At 39.8% G+C, this 18,935-nt stretch overlaps 1 pseudogene; it reads left to right on the top strand.

The window, feature by feature from the left end:
• Positions 1-16,809, top strand: part of LOC121555877 — a 90,779-nt pseudogene extending 73,970 nt beyond the window's left edge.
• Positions 16,810-18,935: the final 2,126 nt, after the last annotated feature.

Below are 18,935 nucleotides of genomic sequence, written 5' to 3'. Positions count from 1 at the left end.
GACATGACCTATAAGTACTGATGGGCAGAGCTGGCTTCCTGCCCCCATGATGCCTCTTCCTAACAACCAACACATCCTTCGCTTCACAATAAAAATGTGTGTACATCTTGTTGGAGCACAGTTAATATACAATAAGGAAAGTTGAAAGATATCCCAATTAAAATCCTTTAAAATAAATACAACAACATAATTTGACCACACTAATAGGCCTATGGCTTCTGTACTTCCGTATGTCCCATCAGCTACACTAAAACCTGGTGAAGGGATTTACAATAAATATGTGAACATCTTTTAGGCGCAAACTAATTACACAAGAGGCGTATGCTCCTTATAAAAAATAGATTAGTTATGTTTTTTAAATCTATAATAATAATGTGATAAGCAGATGTTGTTGAGCAGATGATGGATTGGATTTATTGATCTGTTGAATACATGAATACACACCTAGTATTATTGAAACATTATTCTACATCATTTAATGGATAATAGGAGTTAATGAAATAAGATACAGCTCTGAACATCCCCACCACACACACACACAGCACTCCTACTCCGAGACGCTTGATACATATGGATCCAGAGCTGCATATTATGCTACACAGGTTACCAGGGTAATCAGACTTAGTAAACTGTTAGAGAATGGGAGATAGATGACTCTTTACAAAATGTTTTCTATTGAAACTTTATTTAGGGACCTGGAACCGGTGCAGGAGAGGGGGGAGTTTGTGCTTTCTGATGTTTTTTCAGTGACCCTGAACGAGCAAAGCTCTTTCCACATAGACAGTTAAGTCTTCTCTCCTGTGTGTGTGCATTGGTATTTGCTCAGGGCTGCTGATTGATTGAAACTCTTTCCACACTGATCACAGCTATAAGGGTTCTCGCCTGTGTGTATACGTTGGTGTGTGGTCATGTGTCCTGACTTCCTGAAGCTCTTCCCACACTGATCACAGCTATAAGGCTTTTTCCTGTGTGTTTGCGTTGGTGTGCAGTAAGGCTTCTCCCCTGTATGAATTCTCTGAGATTTAAGGTTTTAGGTGCAGCGAAACTCTTCCCACACTGAGAGCAGCAGTACGGTTTCTCTCCAGTGTGAATCCGCTGGTGAGTTATCAATTCCTTCCTTCCCACAGTCAAAGCAGCAGTGGTGAGGTTTCTTCCCTATATGTCTCTGCTGGTGTTTCTTGAGGTGTTCTGATCTGGAGAGACTCTTGTCTGTCTTGTCAGCATCATGTTGTTGTTGAGGCTCCCCAGATGATAAGCCCCTCCCACTGAGAGAGCAACGGTTAGGGCATGGACATCTGAAATCAGGCTACCTGATGGGACTTTGACAAATGCTGAAAATTGCCAATCAAAATAAACATACTACCGCAGGGACCATGTTATTTTTGAGAAGCATATTTAATTCAGAATTCGGACATATAAAGTTTGTATGTGAGAACTATTTCTAAGCTGCATACTTTCAGTTTTTCTGAACTCACTGCACACGATCAAAATAAGTTAGCTTGCGCTGCTTGTGCTACCACATGTACAGATTAAATACACCGCTATAACTCTGATTAAAGTGGTTACATGTCCTAATAATTCTAAAGATTGCTCAGAAAACCAGGTTTTTAACTGCGTTACTTGGATTGTCACCTTAAGCCAAATAAGATAAGCAGAGTGAGGTGTTTACATGAATAATGCCATACTCAGCCTACTGCCATAACTAGTTTAATGTCCAATTTATGAGTGTGTATGTAAACATACTCATTGTAAAGCACTAGTTATTTTGTTGCTTTGACAGTCATTTCTGAACATTATTATGAATGTTATTAGTAATTCATTTACGTCTGTCCCTCATTTTAAGGTTGATATGATGAGTTTCTGTGGTTTTAAGGGATTCAGGATGCACTAATATAACTAAACACTTAGATGGAGATTTGATACAAGGTATTTAATAATACGGTGTCGGATTCAACACAACAAAATAAGTAAGTTGCCTCTTGCTATCCGAATGATAGACCCAAAGATCTCTCAGTTTATATACTTGAGTGTAAACAAGTTCTAACCAACAGTTGCCAACCATCATTGGGTGTCACTCCCAACCCCGATGGTATGAGTTTGCACCCCAGTCAGGACATTCCATCACGTACTCATTCTAAGATTAACAGCAGTGGCCCCCCAGAATTCCTGGCACCCAGACTTTCTGGCACCCATCAGTGACATAAATAAATGGAATGTCCTCATCCTCAAATCCTATGTAACACGTAGTATCAAAGGTAAACTGTGATGGAAATTTTTGTTTAACCTTTATCATGCTTTTTCTTTAAGCTTAATTGCTTCTGCCTTAATTCTGAGATGATTGATATAACTAGATCATATGACATGGGATTGTGTGTGCAGGGGTATGGGCCTGTTTCTAACTGTTCTGTGGATGTGTAGCATAGGAACCTAGTTTTAGGGAATTATGGACATGATGTCTGGGCGCACAGCCAAGAGCGGACAGGCGAGACCTATGCTTTCCTGCTAGTCAGAAGGGAAAGAACCGGTTCCTCTCAATCTACTGAAACCAGAGCAAAGTGTTAAATCCTGCGCTCTAATGATAAAGCTGTTGTCCTGGCAAAGGCCTTTTGCTGAGCAAAAGGTTCAAACTTGGTTTGGTGTGTATATGTGTGCGTGTCAAGCCCCACATCATCTAGGCAGACAGCGAAATATGCTTTCTTGCTCAGGTCAAGGGGCCATTAATCTACTATTGAGGAAGTATGTCTGGGGAGATTTCCTGTTGTTTTGGCAAGTATTATCCTCAGAATGAGACAACCTTTTTCCCAGTTAATCTGCACCCCAGTTTCGTCTCATTGTCCAGCACATACACACACCAAGATCACGAGTTTTGTACATGCTTGCATAAGATGACTTGCCTATATAAGGTTTCTGTACTCCTCGTGTCATTCGAGCTCTCTGGCGTACACCTTAGAAGTGCATGTCCGACCAGCTCCATTATTGCAGTAATTAATTGGTAAATAAAGTATAAATGTTTGAAGAAATAACAAAGTCTCTCCTTATTGGGTAGAATTTCCACGACACAACCCTGTTACATGAACTGAACTCTCGTTTTAATGTGGTGAAACTAGTCCTTTAAAATAAATAAATATATATATATATATATATATGTCAAATCATAGAGTAAAAGCAGGTGAGCTGGTTTTGTGGTGGAAAACTGAGCAAGTCAACCCTTTTACCGATACATAGACATGCTTTTTTGAAGATTGCATTCAATTGCCACTCCCTGTTACAAAAAACAAGCTTCCATTCCCCCTGTCACAAGTGAATTTATGGCTGATTTAAAGGACTATTTTACCCATGTAATCTGGTGGTTTTGTTGTTTTCTGTAGTCCACTGTTACGGTCAACCCTGTTACTTTATTTGGCACATAAGCACTTAGTATAGTCATATTTTTATTCAATGTCTTGAGATGGGAAAACATGTTTTTTATTAAGTTGAACATGTGCTCTTTATGATAGAATGTTAGAATTAGGTGAAATATATATTTTTTACCACGTTACACTTTAAGAAATGAGTGGAACGACCCAGATATTTTGATCTAAATATAATTAATCAATTAATGACTAAAGTGCATAAAGATGGCAGAATTCTTAAGTGACGTCATTGTTTTAGCACTATCCACTGAGTTATGAAACGACGGTGCACAACATTGTTCAATGTTCTGTTAGCAGTTGATGTTATTCTTCAATAACACAGACCCCAAAGCAAATCAGGGGGAGAAAAATATATTTATTCAATGTGAACAAATCATAGTTGGTATGCTGGAAAGTAGATGGCAGGTGTTCATTCTTCCATATCCTCAAGTTTCTCCACTGAACAAAGAGACATGATGTTATTTATAGCCTCAAGCCTAGCATGTGGCTGACCAATTAGAATTCTTTGCAATAAAATTGGGCCATCCCTGCAACTCCCGTATGGATTTGGGTGAGTCAAAAGTCGAGAGCCATGCGTCCTCCAAAACACGACCCTGGCAAGCCGCACTGGTTCTTGACACACTGATTGCTTAACCAATGTGTTGGAGGAAATGCCGTACAGCTGGCGACCGAAGTCAGCGTGCATGCGCCCGGCCTTCACAAGAAGTCACTAGAGCGTGCCAATCCCTCTCCTAACCCGGACGACGCTGGTTCAATTGTGCGCCGGCTCATGGGTCTCTCGGTCGTGGCCGGCTGCGACACAGCCCGGGATCCAACCCGAATCTGAAGTTACACCTCTAGCACTGCAATGCTGTGCCACGCGGGAGGCCCGCGAGTCACTGCTTCAATGTTTGCAGAGAATAACAGGGTGTTGTCCAGGGTTATGCCAATGTTCTTTGCACCCTTGAGGGCAACACTGTGGAGTTGTCAAACATATGATGGAGATGTCTTTGAGCGGGCAGGCCTTCCCTGGGAGGAAGAGCAGCTCTTTCTGAGATACAGTTCAAGTCAGTTTACATACACTTAGGTTGGAGACATTAAAACTCGTTTTTCAACCACTCCACAAATTTCTTGTTAACAAACTATAGTTTTGGCAAGTTGGATAGGACATCTACTTTGTGCATGACACAAGTACTTTTTCCAACAATTGTTTACAGACAGATTATTTCACTTATAATTCACTGTATCACAATTCCAGTGGGTCAGAAGTTTACATACACTAAGTTGACTGTGCCTTTAAACAGCTTGGAAAATTCCAGACAATTATGTCATGGCTTTAGAAGCTTCTGATAGGCTAATTGACATAATTTGAGTCAATTGGAGGTGTACCTGTGGATGTATTTCAAGGCTTACCTTCAAACTCAGTGCCTCTTTGCTTGACATTATGTGAAATCAAAATAAATCAGCCAAGACCTCAGAAAAGAAATTGTAGACCTCCACAAGTCTGGTTCATCTATACAAACAATAGTACGCAAGTATAAACACCATGGAACCACGCAGCCGTTATACCGCTCAGGACGGAGACGCGTTCAGTCTCCAAGAGATTAACGTACTTTGGTGTGAAAAGTGCAAATCAATCCCACAACAGCAGCAAAGGACCTTGTGAAGATGCTGGAGGAAACGGGTACAAAAGTATCTACAGTAAAACGAGTCCTATATCGACATAACCTGAAAGGCCGCTCAGCAAGGAAGAAGCCACTGCTCCAAAACCGCCATAAAAAAGCCAGACTACGGTTTGCAACTGCACATGGGTATAAAGATCGTACTTTTTGGAGAAATGTCCTCTGGTCTGATGAAACAAAAATGGAACTGTTTGGCCATAATGACCATTGTTTATGTTTGGAGGAAAAAGTGGGTACTTACAAGCCGAAGAACACCATCCCAACCGTGAAGAACGGGGGTGGCAGCATCATGCTGTGGGGGTGCTTTGCTGCAGGAGGGACTATTGCACTTCACAAAATAGATGGCATCATGAGGAAGGAAAATTATGTGGATATATTGAAGCAACATCTCAAGACATCTGTCAGGAAGTTAAAGCTTGGTTGCAAATGGGTCTTCCAAATGGACAATGACCCCAAGCATACTTCCAAAATTGTGGCAAAATGGCTTAAGGACAACAAAGTCAAGGTATTGAAGTGGCCATCACAAAGCCCTGACCTCAATCCTATAGAAAATGTGTGGGCAGAACTGAAAAAGCATGTGCGAGCAAGGAGGCCTACAAACCTGACTCAGTTACACCAGCTCTGTCAGGAGGAATGGGCCAAAATTCACCCAACTTATTGTGGGAAGCTTGTGGAAGGCTACCCTAAACGTTTGACCCAAGTTAAACAATTTAAAGGCAATGCTACCAAATACTAATTGAGTGTATGTAAACTTCTGACCCACTGGGAATGTGATGAAAGAAATAAAAGCTGAAATAAATTATTCTCTACTATTATTCTGACATTTCACATTCTTAAAATAAAGTGGTGATCCTAACTGACCTAAGACAGGGAATTTTTACTAGGATTAAATGTCAGGAATTGTGAAAAACAGAGTTTAAATCTATTTGGCTAAGGTGTTTGTAAACTTCCAACTTCAACTGTATCTGCTAGGCATGTGACGCCACCTGGGTCAGAAGGCCGGGAAGGATAAAAGTAGTTGAGTGTCATCCGCCTAACAATGATAAGAGAGACAATGTGAGGATTTGACGGAGCCGAGTGACTTGGTGCAGAGAGAGAAGAGGAGCCCTGGGGGACACCAGTTGTGGGAGTATGTGGTGGAGACACATATCCTCTCCACGTCACCTGGTAGGAGCGGCCTTCCAATTAGGATGCAATCCAAGAGTGTGCAGAGCCTGAGATGCCCAGCCCTGAGAGGGTGGAGAGGAGGATCCTGGAGAGAGAAAGCGAGCGAGAGAAATGGAGTGAAAGTTGAGAAAGATGAGGAATAAATTATATTTTGTATTCATGTTCTCTACTCTAGTGTGTTTGACTGAACAACACCCTTTACATGTGACTATATTCATGATAACACTACTTATTGCACCTTAATGCTTAATCATGCACCCATGTTTTACCTGCAGCACTGCTCCAGAGGTGTCAGGATAGAGGGTTCATCTTTAGTTAGCTAGCATTCGAGGGCTGACTGTTCTCAAATATTTCTGCAGTGTAAAAATAAAATGTTGATAATTGGTGTAGTCTGACTACTGCAGTAGGCTACTGCTTGTCCATGTGCTAGCTAACAGCAAGAAACCCAGACGAGAGAAACGTGAAAGCATCCAGGCAGCAGAGATGAGCTTGCTTAGCTATATTGGAGCTATAAAGCATTATGTATATTTTGAAATAACATTATTGTATTCAAGTTATATACAGGTGATTCTGCAACTTCGGGCACTTTGGCCCTGCAAGTTTTCAGAAATGAAAACCTATTGAAACACCATTTTACCAGTATTATAATTGTCTTTGATTTGTCTAGAAACAATATCTGATAAGGGCTGCGATAGTACTATTTCCCAGACAGCCATAGATAAATGGAATTTCCATCATGTCATCAATCCTTCATTTTAGTTGAAAATGAAATATCATGCAATTAATTTATAACACATTTCTTATGCAGTTGTACATGAACTTGTATTGAATATTATTTTAAGTGGTTTTCCTAATATTAATAATTCAACATGACGCCTGAATGTATAAACTTGCCTTTGTTACAGCTGAAAACATTTATTTATCATGGAAAATAAGATATTCCCACCCAAACTTTTTGTGAGATTATGATAACAACCATAGGGAAATCATATCTAAAACAAATCAATCAATCAATGTAAATTATACTTAATATTGATGTCTTTTTATACAGGATTTGTTAATGTCTTTTATATTGTGAGCTGCATGGGATTGGGAGGATGAGGACATTCCATGTATTTATTTCTGTCACTGGTGGGTGCCAGAAAGTATGCGGGCCAGGAAGGATGGGAGGCCACTGGTGCTAATCTTAGAAGGAGTACATCATGGAATATACTGACTAGGGTGCAACACTATACCATATAGGGGGATGCTATTGTAGGTGATGAGTGGCACTCAATAATGGTTGGCAACTGTTGGATGGAATTAGCTTGCAAAGCAGTATATAAACTGAGATATTTTGTATGCCTTTCATTCAAATGACAATAGGCTACTTACGTACCGCTTGTCATGTGAATCCGGTACTGTAATATTAAATACTTTGTACCAACTCTCCATCTAAGTGTTTAACTATTCTCTTGCATCCTGAATTCCTCTACCAGAAAACACATCATAACAATACTAATTTACCTCAAAAATACGGGTGTGGCGGAAATTACAAGGTGTGGTGGAAATGACATCTATGTAAAAATAAACGTATGAAAATATGTTATTTCAAACATTTTGAACAACAACCATTTAATTAATTCATATAAGACAACGTAAGATTCCAAAAGTAGCCAATGGGCAGAGCTCAAGGAAGTAGGCCAGTGTTTTTGAGAGATGGGCCCAGATAGCAGAGGGGTCATGCCATGAGAGATGGGCCCAGATAGCAGAGGGGTCATGCCATGAGAGATGGGCCCAGATAGCAGAGGGGTCATGCCACATAGAAGAGCTCAGTGAGCAAAGTGAAACTGTATCATTTGTGGTATATCCAACACAGGTGTGGAGGGTCACCTGCTTGTGAGAATCACTAAAGTGAACGGCCTGGATTTCACTGGTGTATTTACACAGGTAGTTATCTGCAAAGTCAATATGCACGATGATATTCTCTTTTAATTCTCTCAGTTTGGAGTATTGGTGTCGAATGTTGTACACGTGTTTCCCCAACTTCTCTTTCAATCCTTTGGAGAAGTCCACCAGTACAATCTGCAGTGTGCCACACATCTTTTATTTTACTGTCAAATGTACAGTGAACTTCTTCTCCATGTTACTCTCTTTGTTTTTCTATTGTCTCTCTCCAGCTTTGTTTTCCCACTGAAACCACCATATCTGCTCACCAGCATCAGTCAGATGTTTTAAGCTCCTTTGTTTTCCCACTCAAACCACCATGTCTGCTCACCAGCATCAGTCAGATGTTTTAAGCTCCTTTGTTTTCCCACTCAAACCACCATGTCTGCTCACCAGCATCAGTCAGATGTTTTAAGCTCCTTTGTTTTCCCACTCAAACCACCATGTCTGCTCCATGTCAGATGTTTAAGCTCTTTTGCCTGGCAAAGGGTGCACTCTCTGTACGTGCACTCTTTCTTCAGGTTCTCACAGCACAAAGACTCAATAAAGGTTCTCAATGTTGCTGCAGCTGATCACTTTGTGATACTGTAGTTTGTCCGCCATGAACTGGAGGTTAGTGTGGGTTTTGCAGAGTCATGTGTCCCTATCCTGGACTGTCGGCTTGACAAGCCAAAAGGGAAGTTTTTTGCAGAATTCATAGTAAGCCATTTTAATCTCTGAATATTCCCTCTTAAACTTCTGATAAAGGTTCTGAATTGTGCCATTCAAGAAGCACTTTTTCTTCTTGTTCCTCGTTAGTGAGTCCTTTTTCCATGTTGTTGCTTTACTGTTGTCATCACGTTCATAGAATCTAGTGATTTTTCTCTTCTGTGGCTGTGCTAATTCTGTTACACTGCTTTTTTCCTGGAGTATTGAAGACTTGTTGGCCTGCTTTCATTTGCCTTCATTGCTTTTGCTGAAAATCAAAAATGCTCTGTTTGCGGCTTTGACCAGGCATTTATTGAGCATTTATTTTTTGAAGTCACTTGTTTGTCTTTGGCACTGTGCATTTTTTGATACTTGTGCTTTAACTCTGCAATGATGGCATTTTGAAACAATAAAATTCTTCAAGTTATTTTCAACTTGTGCACACCTTGGAGCCTTTTCTAGATGAAATGAATTTAAAACATGATTAAATAAACCTGAAATAAAATAAAATAAAAACTAATAACATGGATTTGTGTAATTTCCACTACGTTCTGTCATTTCCACCACCGTTAAGTTTGTGATGGAAAATGACAGGCTGCTTAGCATTCTTTGCCTATTATTACAGCTTGCATATAGTTTACACTAAATACATAAAGTATACCATTTTATTCAAAATTCTACCACAAATTAAAGAAATTATAACCTGTTTGGAAATGACTGACAATAGAAAATATTCTCTACACAAGCAATATTTACCTCGATTTTTCTTCAACTTCTGGACATCACATCTGGAACAAAATGTCCACTATAGCCATGTGCTTCAGTGTCACAATACGTTTCCATGGTAACTAAATTAACATTCTCTAGAAAAAAAACGTTATTAATGAGGAATTTGCCCTTAGTGGTGGAAATGACACCACTACCAAAGGATAGGTATATTTTGATATTTAAGTAGATAACATTATATAATGTGTAATTATTGTTTTCTCATAGAAAAACGTAGTAGAAGCTCAAAAGTCTGGGTCAGGGACAAGGGCAAAACAGTGAAGTTGAGGTATAAAATTCATCTGAAAAGTAGCTAATATACTTGATAGAGAGGTGTTAAAAAAATCTGGGATGATTGTAGTGTGAACCTCACATATAAAATATTTACAAAATTACATCCAAAAGATTGACACTGAGGACATAGAAGTGCCTGTAGTTGCAGAAGCACCCATACATAGACAGAAGGGGGTTAGTTATAAATACGATATATTTGTCTGTAGCTTAGTTTAGAAGAAAGACTTCGTTAATAAATAAAAACAATTGAGAATTACTTGTGAATTAGGTTTGATGCACCCGTTGCAATAAATATATTGTATAAATATCTCTTTGTCCTATTATAGCATCCATTATAGCAGCAGCAAAAAACCGGGACCAGTAATTCCCAGAAACCCCCGCACGAGAGTTAGCTGTTGAGATGTAACCGCTTTGCGCATGTGTTCCAAGTGGCTGTCAGGTAAAAGTAGGTGATAGCAGACAACAGGATTCTTAGTGAAAATGGGTGTTGTTGAATGTTTTCTTGACTTTACTCAACTTTTATAGATCACGTAAAATGTTATCCAGGAACTTTCTGAAGTAAGATTAGGCTACATGAGATGTTTATTTGTCCTAACTTTATTCAGTTTTGATATTTAAAAATATGTTTGATTGCTCTTGTCTAGCGGCGCATCAGTTGCAGCCTTGAGACTGGAATTCTCTCCTGGCAACCCCCTAATCCTTATCTGAACATTGTGACAACAAAGTAACTGTACTGTAGCCTACACATTTAAAGTCTTAGTAAGAAACGCTCAAGAAACAATAGCTTCCACGATGGATTCGGTAAGTCTGGTTTCCTTTTAACAGCATAGGTCTGCTGTGTTGTATGAAATGTCTAGCCCAAGTTTATATTATCTGTGATCCTCCACATTCCTGTGTTCGGTTTAAATGGCTGGACAAAAAAAACAACGGTACAACTTGTTAGGATTTATTTTCCTCTAAACAAAGGAACCTACTATTATATCATGTTTTGGAATCTCTCATAATACCTAATTATCTCTCGTTACTCTGAAAGTGTGCACTGATTTGAAAATAAGATTATCCATTATACTGTGCCTTGCAAAAGTATTCATTCCCCTTGGCGTTTTTCCTATTTTGTTGCATTACAACCTGTAATGCAACAAAATAGATGGACATACACAAAATAGTCCAAATTGGGGAAGTGAAATGAAAAACATAGCTTGTTTCAAAAACATAAATAACGGAAAAGTGGTATGTGCATATGTATTCACCCCCTTTGCTATGAAGCCCCTAAATAAGATCTGGTGCAACCAATGACCTTCAGAAGTCACATAATTAGTTAATTAATTAAATAATAAAAAAATAAAAAAAATGGGGGGGGGGGGCTTTCCAGCATGTCACGTGACCTACTTTTATCAGTACACTCGTAACAACCTAATCATTATGAAACCTATATTAGATCAAATAAGCCTCAAGTCGCCTCTTCCTCTCTGTTTTGAAAGGAAATGACTGGTATAAGAAATATGGTGGAAACTCTGACTAGCCCATGCCTCCACCAACCCAATGCTATTAGATTTGTGGAAGTAGTGAACGATTGAACATTTTAGGAAAAATTAGATATTGTAGGGATGCACCCAAATCAATCAGAGGTGTAGACTAAATTAATAAAATGTTTGGTTTAATGATAAACTGTTTAATGTTTATTGTGGCCAACAGGACAAAGCTAGCCCGTTCCCCTCCACCCTCCAGGAGTCCCCAGGTCAAACGCCTCCCGGTACCACTTTACTGCAGGGTCTGGTCGACTGCAGGAAAACACCGGGGCAGAGTGGAACTGAGAGAGGAGGAGGAGAAGAGAAGGAAGATGGAGATTTGATTTCATTAAGTAAGAACCATGGTGTGTAGATTAGACTACAGTTTGCCTCTGTAACAATAGTGGAGGTGCATAAAGATGGCGGCCCGCATGTACTTACCACAAATTCCTCATTTTGCTAAATTCACTGTATTGTACATTGCTCTCCTTTACTGTTTTTTTGGTATGGTCATTAGCACAGTAAACATGTTCCCAATTTTCAATGACATCATATCAGAAGTCTGCCATCTTTATGCACTTTAGTCATTAATTGATTAATCATATATTGATGAGAAAATCTGGGTAGTTCCACCCATTTTTAAAAGTGTAACATGGTATTAAAAGAAAAAAGAAAAAAACTAATTATCATTTGGTCATAAAGAGCACATGTTCAACTTCATAAACATGTTTTCCAATCTCAAGACATTGAATAAAACTATTACTATACTAAGTGCTATGTGCCAAATAAAGTGACATGGTTGAACGTAACAGGGGACTGCTGAAAACAACAAAGCCAGTGCATTACATGGGTGAAATAGTCCTTTAAATCAGCCATAAAACTGCTTGTGACAGAGGCAATGGAAGGTTGTTTTGAATGCAATCTTCACAAAAAAATGTACTTGTTAAAAGATTTCTAGCATGTCTATGTATGGGTGAAAGGGTTGACTTGCTCAGTTTTCCACAACAAAACAGCATAACATTTACAAAGATTAGGACCAGCTCACCTGCTTTTACTCTATGATTTGACTATTAGATGTTCAATGTTTCTTTTGCAAACATATTTTTTAAGGAATAGTTTCAGCAAACAAAATAACTAGGGCTTTACAATGAGTGTTTACATGCACACTCATAATTTGACATTAAACTAGTTATGGCCGTAGGCTGAGAATGGCATTAGTCATGTAAACACCTTACTCTGCTTATCTTAATTGGCTTAAGGTGACAATCCAAGCAACGCTGTTAAAAACACCTGGTTTTCTGAGCAATCTTTAGAATTATTAGGACACGTAAACATCAGATTAATGTAGGCATATTTAATCTGTGCATGTGCTAGCACGAGCAGCACAAACTTCCTTCTTTTGCACGAGTGCAGTGAGTTTGGAAAAAGTGAAAGTATGCATCTTATAAATAGTTTACATGTTCCGAATTCGGAAACAAATAAGCTTCTCAAAAATAACGTGGTCGCTGTGGTAGTATGTTTATTTTGATTGGCATTTATCAAAGTCCCATCAGGTAGCCTGATTTCAGATGTCCATGCTATTCAATATCTTTGTTTCTCAGGGGACAGCCCTAACCATTGCTCTCTCAGTGGGAAGGGCTTATCATCTGGGGAGGCTCAACAACAACATGATGCTGACAAGACGTCTCTCCAGAAGAGTCACTCCAGATCAGAACGTCTCACTAAACACAAGCAGAGACTTATAGGGAAGAATCCTCCCCACCGCTGCTCTGGCTGTGGGAAGAGTTTTTCTAAACAGACGGAATTGATGTTTCATGAGCGGATTCACACTGGAAAGAAGCCTTATAGCTGTGATCAGTGTGGGAAGAGCTTCAATCAAACAGCACACCTGACTATACACCAACGCATACACACAGGAGAGAAGCCTTATAGCTGTGATCAGTGTGGGAAGAGCTTCAATCAATCGGGAGACCTGAGAACACACCAACGCATACACACAGGAGAGAAGCCTTATAGCTGTGATCAGTGTGGGAAGAGCTTCAATCAATCAGGAGCCATGAGAACACACCAACGCATACACACAGGAGAGAAGCCTTATAGCTGTGATCAGTGTGGGAAGAGCTTCAATCATTCAGGATACCTGATTACACACCAACGCATACACACAGGAGAGAAGCCATATAGCTGTGATCAGTGTGGGAAGAGCTTCAATCATTCAGGATCCCTGATTACACACCAACGCATACACACAGGAGAGAAGCCTTATAGCTGTGATCAGTGTGGGAAGAGTTTCAATCATTCAGGATCCCTGATTACACACCAACGCATTCACACAGGAGAGAAGCCTTATAGCTGTGATCAGTGTGGGAAGAGCTTCAATTATTCAGGATCCCTGATTAAACACCAGCGCATACACACAGGAGAGAAGCCTTATAGCTGTGATCAGTGTGGGAAGAGCTTCAATCAATCAGGATCCCTGATTACACACCAGCGCATACACACAGGAGAGAAGCCTTATAGCTGTGATCAGTGTGGGAAGAGCTTCAATCATTCAGGATCCCTGATTACACACCAACGCACACACCCAGAAGAGAAGCCTTATAGCTGTGATCAGTGTGGGAAGAGCTTCACTCAATCAGGATCCCTGACTACACACCAACTCATACACACAGGAGAGAAGCCTTATAGCTGTTATCAGTGTGGGAAGAGCTTCAGGAAATCAGGAAACCTGACTGTACACCAGCGCATACATACAGGAGAGAAGCCTTATAGCTGTGATCAGTGTGGGAAGAGCTTCAATCGTTCAGGAGACCTGACTACACACCAACGCATACACACAGGAGAGAAGCCTTATAGCTGTGATCAGTGTGGGACTAGCTTCAAACATTCAGGATCCCTGACTACACACCAACGCATACACACAGGAGAGAAGCCTTATAGCTGTGATCAGTGTGGGAAGAGCTTCAATCGTTCACTATCCCTGACTACACACCAACGCATACACACAGGAGAGAAGCCTTATAGCTGTGATCAGTGTGGGAAGAGCTTCAATTGTTCACTATACCTGACTACACACCAACGCATACACACAGGAGAGAAGCCTTATAACTGTGATCAGTGTGGGAAGAGCTTCAATCAATCAGGAGCCCTGACTATACACAAACGCATACACACAGGAGAGAAGCCTTATAGCTGTGATCAGTGTGGGAGGAGCTTCAATCATTCACTATCCCTGACTACACACCAATACATACACACAGGAGAGAAGCCTTATAACTGTGATCAGTGTGGGAAGAGCTTTAATCAATCAGTACACCTGATTACACACCAACGCATACACACAGGAGAGAAGCCTTATAGCTGTGATCAGTGTGGGAAGAGCTTCAATCATTCAGGATCCCTGACTACACACCAACGCATACACACAGGAGAGAAGCCTTATAGCTGTGATCAGTGTGGGAAGAGCTTCAGTCATTCAGGATCCCTGATTAAACACCAACGCATACACACAGGAGAGAAGCCTTATAGCTGTGATCAGTGTGGGAAGAGCTTCAATCAATCAGGAGCCCTGACTATACACAAACGCATACACACAGGAGAGAAGCCTTATAGCTGTGATCAGTGTGGGAAGAGCTTCAATCAATCAGTACACCTGACTATACACCAACGCATACACACCGGAGAGAAGCCTTATAGCTGTGATCAGTGTGGGAAGAGCTTCAATCATTCAGGATCCCTGACTGCACACCAACGCATACACACAGGAGAGAAGCCTTATAGCTGTGATCAGTGTGGGAAGAGCTTCAATCATTCAGGATCCCTGACTGCACACCAACGCATACACACAGGAGAGAAGCCTTTATAGCTGTGATCAGTGTGGGAAGAGCTTCAATCGTTCACTATCCCTGACTACACACCAACGCATACACACAGGAGAGAAGCCTTATAGCTGTGATCAGTGTGGGAAGAGTTTCAGGAATTCAGGAGACCTGACAACACACCAGCTCACACACACTGGAGAGAAACCTTACTCCTGTCTATGTGGAAAGAGCTTTGCTCATTCAGGGTCTTTGAAAAAACACCAGAAAGCGCAAACATGTCGTCTTTTATCTCCCTCATATCCTGCTCTGGTTCCAGAAACCTAAATAAAGTCTGAATACCATGATAACCTGTGTAGCATAATATGTAGCTCTGGATCCATTTGTATCAAGTGTCTCTTAGTAGGAGTGCTGTGTGTGTGTGTGTGTGTGTGTGTGTGTGTGTGTGTGTGTGTGTGTGTGTGTGTGTGTGTGTGTGTGTGTGTGTGTGCTGGGGTGTGGAGTATTCAGAGCTGTATCTTATTTAATTAACTCCTATTATCCATTAAATAATTGTATAATGTAGAATAATGTTTCAACAATACTATGTGTATTCAATAGATCAATCAATTCAATCCATTATCTGTCAACAACGGCTGATTATCACATTCATTCTGTTTTTTAAATCTATAATAATAATCTATTTTTTATAAGGAGCATAGGCCTCTTGTATAATTAGTTTTCTCCTGAGATATGTTCACATATTTATTGTAAAACCCTTCACCAGGTTTTAGTGTAGCTGATGGGACATACGGAAGTACAGAAGCCATAGGACTATTAGTGTGTTCAATTTATGTTTTTGCATTTATTTTAACATATTTTAATAGGGATATCTTTACACTTTCATTATTTTATGTTAAGTGTGCTCCAAGAAGATGTTCACACATTTTTATTATGAATCGAATTATGTGTTGGTTGTTTGGAAGAGGCATCATGGGGGCAGGAAGCCAGCTCAGCCCATCAGTATTTATAGGTCATGTCAACCACAGACCTCACACTCTTCTGTTTTCTCACGGCCAGTAAGGTCTCCTACCAAACTTCTCTCTCTTCACTCTGGAAATACACTTGATAATATCTTATACCGTACCATTCTACTTTTTATTGGTGATTTGGTACGACGAACGCATGCTTGCATGTAAATCTTATTGTAAAACATACATCTGGAATGTGGTTTCATGTTTTCTTGTTTTGTTTTACATTGCTGATTGCATATTCATTTTTAAATATATGTCATTTTTAAGTGTTTATGTAGAAGAGACCAGGATATGTTGTTGCCCTGTGTCCCAACACTCAATGTTATAGTCATGGTCCTGAGAATAAAACCGGTTTAATACAATCAACAGAGAAACACCTGTCTTACATTGCTACACATCTGTTATAATAAGTGCTTTTTCCTGCTTAATTGAAGTATCAGGTGTAGTTATTCACCAGTTATAAAGTTTGTTGTCTGTCTTTGTTTCTAAGGCTGCAGGGAGGAAGATGCATCAATATGCGCACAATTGGCCCAGCGTTGTCCAGGGTAGGGGAGGGAATGGCCGGCAGGGATGTAGCTCAGTTGGTAGAGCATGGCGTTTGCAACGCCAGGGTTGTGGGTTCGATTCCCACGGGGGGCCAGTATAAAAAATTTATTCACTAACTGTAAGTCGCTCTGGATAAGAGCGTCTGCTAAATGACTAAAATGTAATGTAAATGTAATATCCTTGAACATCTGGACTCAAATAATACTCTGTTCCAAGTTGCTGCCAGGTAAAAGTAGACGATAGCAGATAACAGGATTCTTAGTGAAAGGGATGTTGTTGAACATTTTGTTGACTTTACTCGACTTTTATAGATCAGGGAAAATCGTATCCAGGAACTTTCTGAAGTAAGATTAGCCTACGTGAGATGTGAGACGTTGTGTTGCCATAACATAATTCAGTTTTGGTATTTAAATAGATGTTTGATTGTTCAAGTCTAGGTGTGCATCAGTTGCAGCCTTTAGACTGGAATTCTCTCCCGGCAACCGCCTAATCCTTAACTGAACACTACAACAAAGTAGTCTAACTGTACTGTAGCCTACAACATTTAATGTAATACAAAGAAACGGTAGCTTCTACAATGGATCGGGTAAGTCTGGTTTTAACAGTATAGGCCTGCTGTGTTGTATAAAATGTCGAGGCCTAGTTTTCATCATCTTTGATCATCCACATTCCTGTGTTCGGTTTAAATGGCTGGACAAAAAAAAATTAAAATAACAAAAATAACCTGACGGTAAAACTTGTTGGGATTTTTTTTCCTTCAACAAAGTAGCCTACTACTATATCATGTTTAGGAATATGTGACTATGACTTAATTATCTCTCCTTTCTCCCAAAGTGTTCACATTCCTTCACTGATTTCGAACACATTATCCATTATTTTACCAGATACTCAAGTGGCAGGTCTAACAAAGAAAATAAATGTCTTCAAAAATGGAAGGGAACCGGGAAAGAGGCTAGATCCGGTGGGACCATTTTAGCCAATGAGAGGGCAGATATGCGTGTTTCCACTAGTTACCACAGCCACAGAGTCAAACGTCTATATCGTATTTTTTTTTATTTAGGGTTAGGCATAAAGTTAGAAGTGTGGTTAAGGTTAAATTCACATTTTAATAAGACCAATGGTAGAAATGGGCGTGATTTGTGACTTTGTTTGCGGTTACTAGTGACAACCCGGCACTTCTCCCATATACAGTGTTTTTGTCCCCAAAGTAGCCGGGATGTCACGTGTCCTACTTTTACCAATACGCTCATAACAACCTAATCGTTGCACAATTTCTATTCGATAAAATAAGCCAGAAGCCAGATTTTGGGCCCAGTTATCCCTCTCACTTCGCCTCTTCCTCGCTGTTTGAAAGGAAATGACTGGTATAAGAAATATGGTGGAAACTAGCCCATGCCTCCACCAATCCAACGCTCTTAGATTTGTGGGAAGTAATGAACGATTGAACATTTGAGGAAAAATGAGATATTCTAGGGATGCACCCAAATCATTCAGGGGTGTATGTTGAGGTGGGTGGGGGTGTTCAGAGCTGTATCACACCAGATACTGACTATCTTTTTTTAAAGGTATCTGTGACCAACAGATGCATATCTGTATTCCCAATCATGTGAAATCCATAGATTAGGGCCTAATTCATTTATTTCATTTGGCTGATTTTTTTAACATGAACTGTAACTCAGTAAAATCTTAGAAATTGATGCATGTTGTGTTTTATATTTTTGTTGAGTGCACTAATAATTGAATAACCTACTTGAATAAATTAATGGGCTTACTACTGTTTTAGGTGTTCTGGGTCAGTACTGTTTCAATGTGACTTACACCCATCAGAGTTTCTGTGCTACAAAAAGCTCAACAGTGGAACTGTCCTGCACATACAGTTGAAGTCGGAAGTTTACATACACCTTAGCCAAATACATTTAAACTCAGTTTTTCACAATTCCTGACATTTAATCCTAGTAAAAATTCCCTGTCTTAGGTCAGTTAGGGTCGCCACTTTATTTTAAGAATGTGAAATGTCAGAACAATAGTAGAGAGAATTATTTATTTCAGATTTTATTTCTTTCATCATATTCCCAGCGGGTCAGAAGTTTACATACACTCAATTAGTATTTGGTAGCATTGCCTTTAAATTGTTTAA

Source organism: Coregonus clupeaformis, unplaced genomic scaffold (assembly GCF_020615455.1).
Source record: "Coregonus clupeaformis isolate EN_2021a unplaced genomic scaffold, ASM2061545v1 scaf0083, whole genome shotgun sequence".
In the NCBI taxonomy this organism is placed as follows: domain Eukaryota; kingdom Metazoa; phylum Chordata; class Actinopteri; order Salmoniformes; family Salmonidae; genus Coregonus; species Coregonus clupeaformis.
Note: the sequence above shows the minus strand (reverse complement) of the source record. Positions and strands in the feature narration are given on the sequence as shown.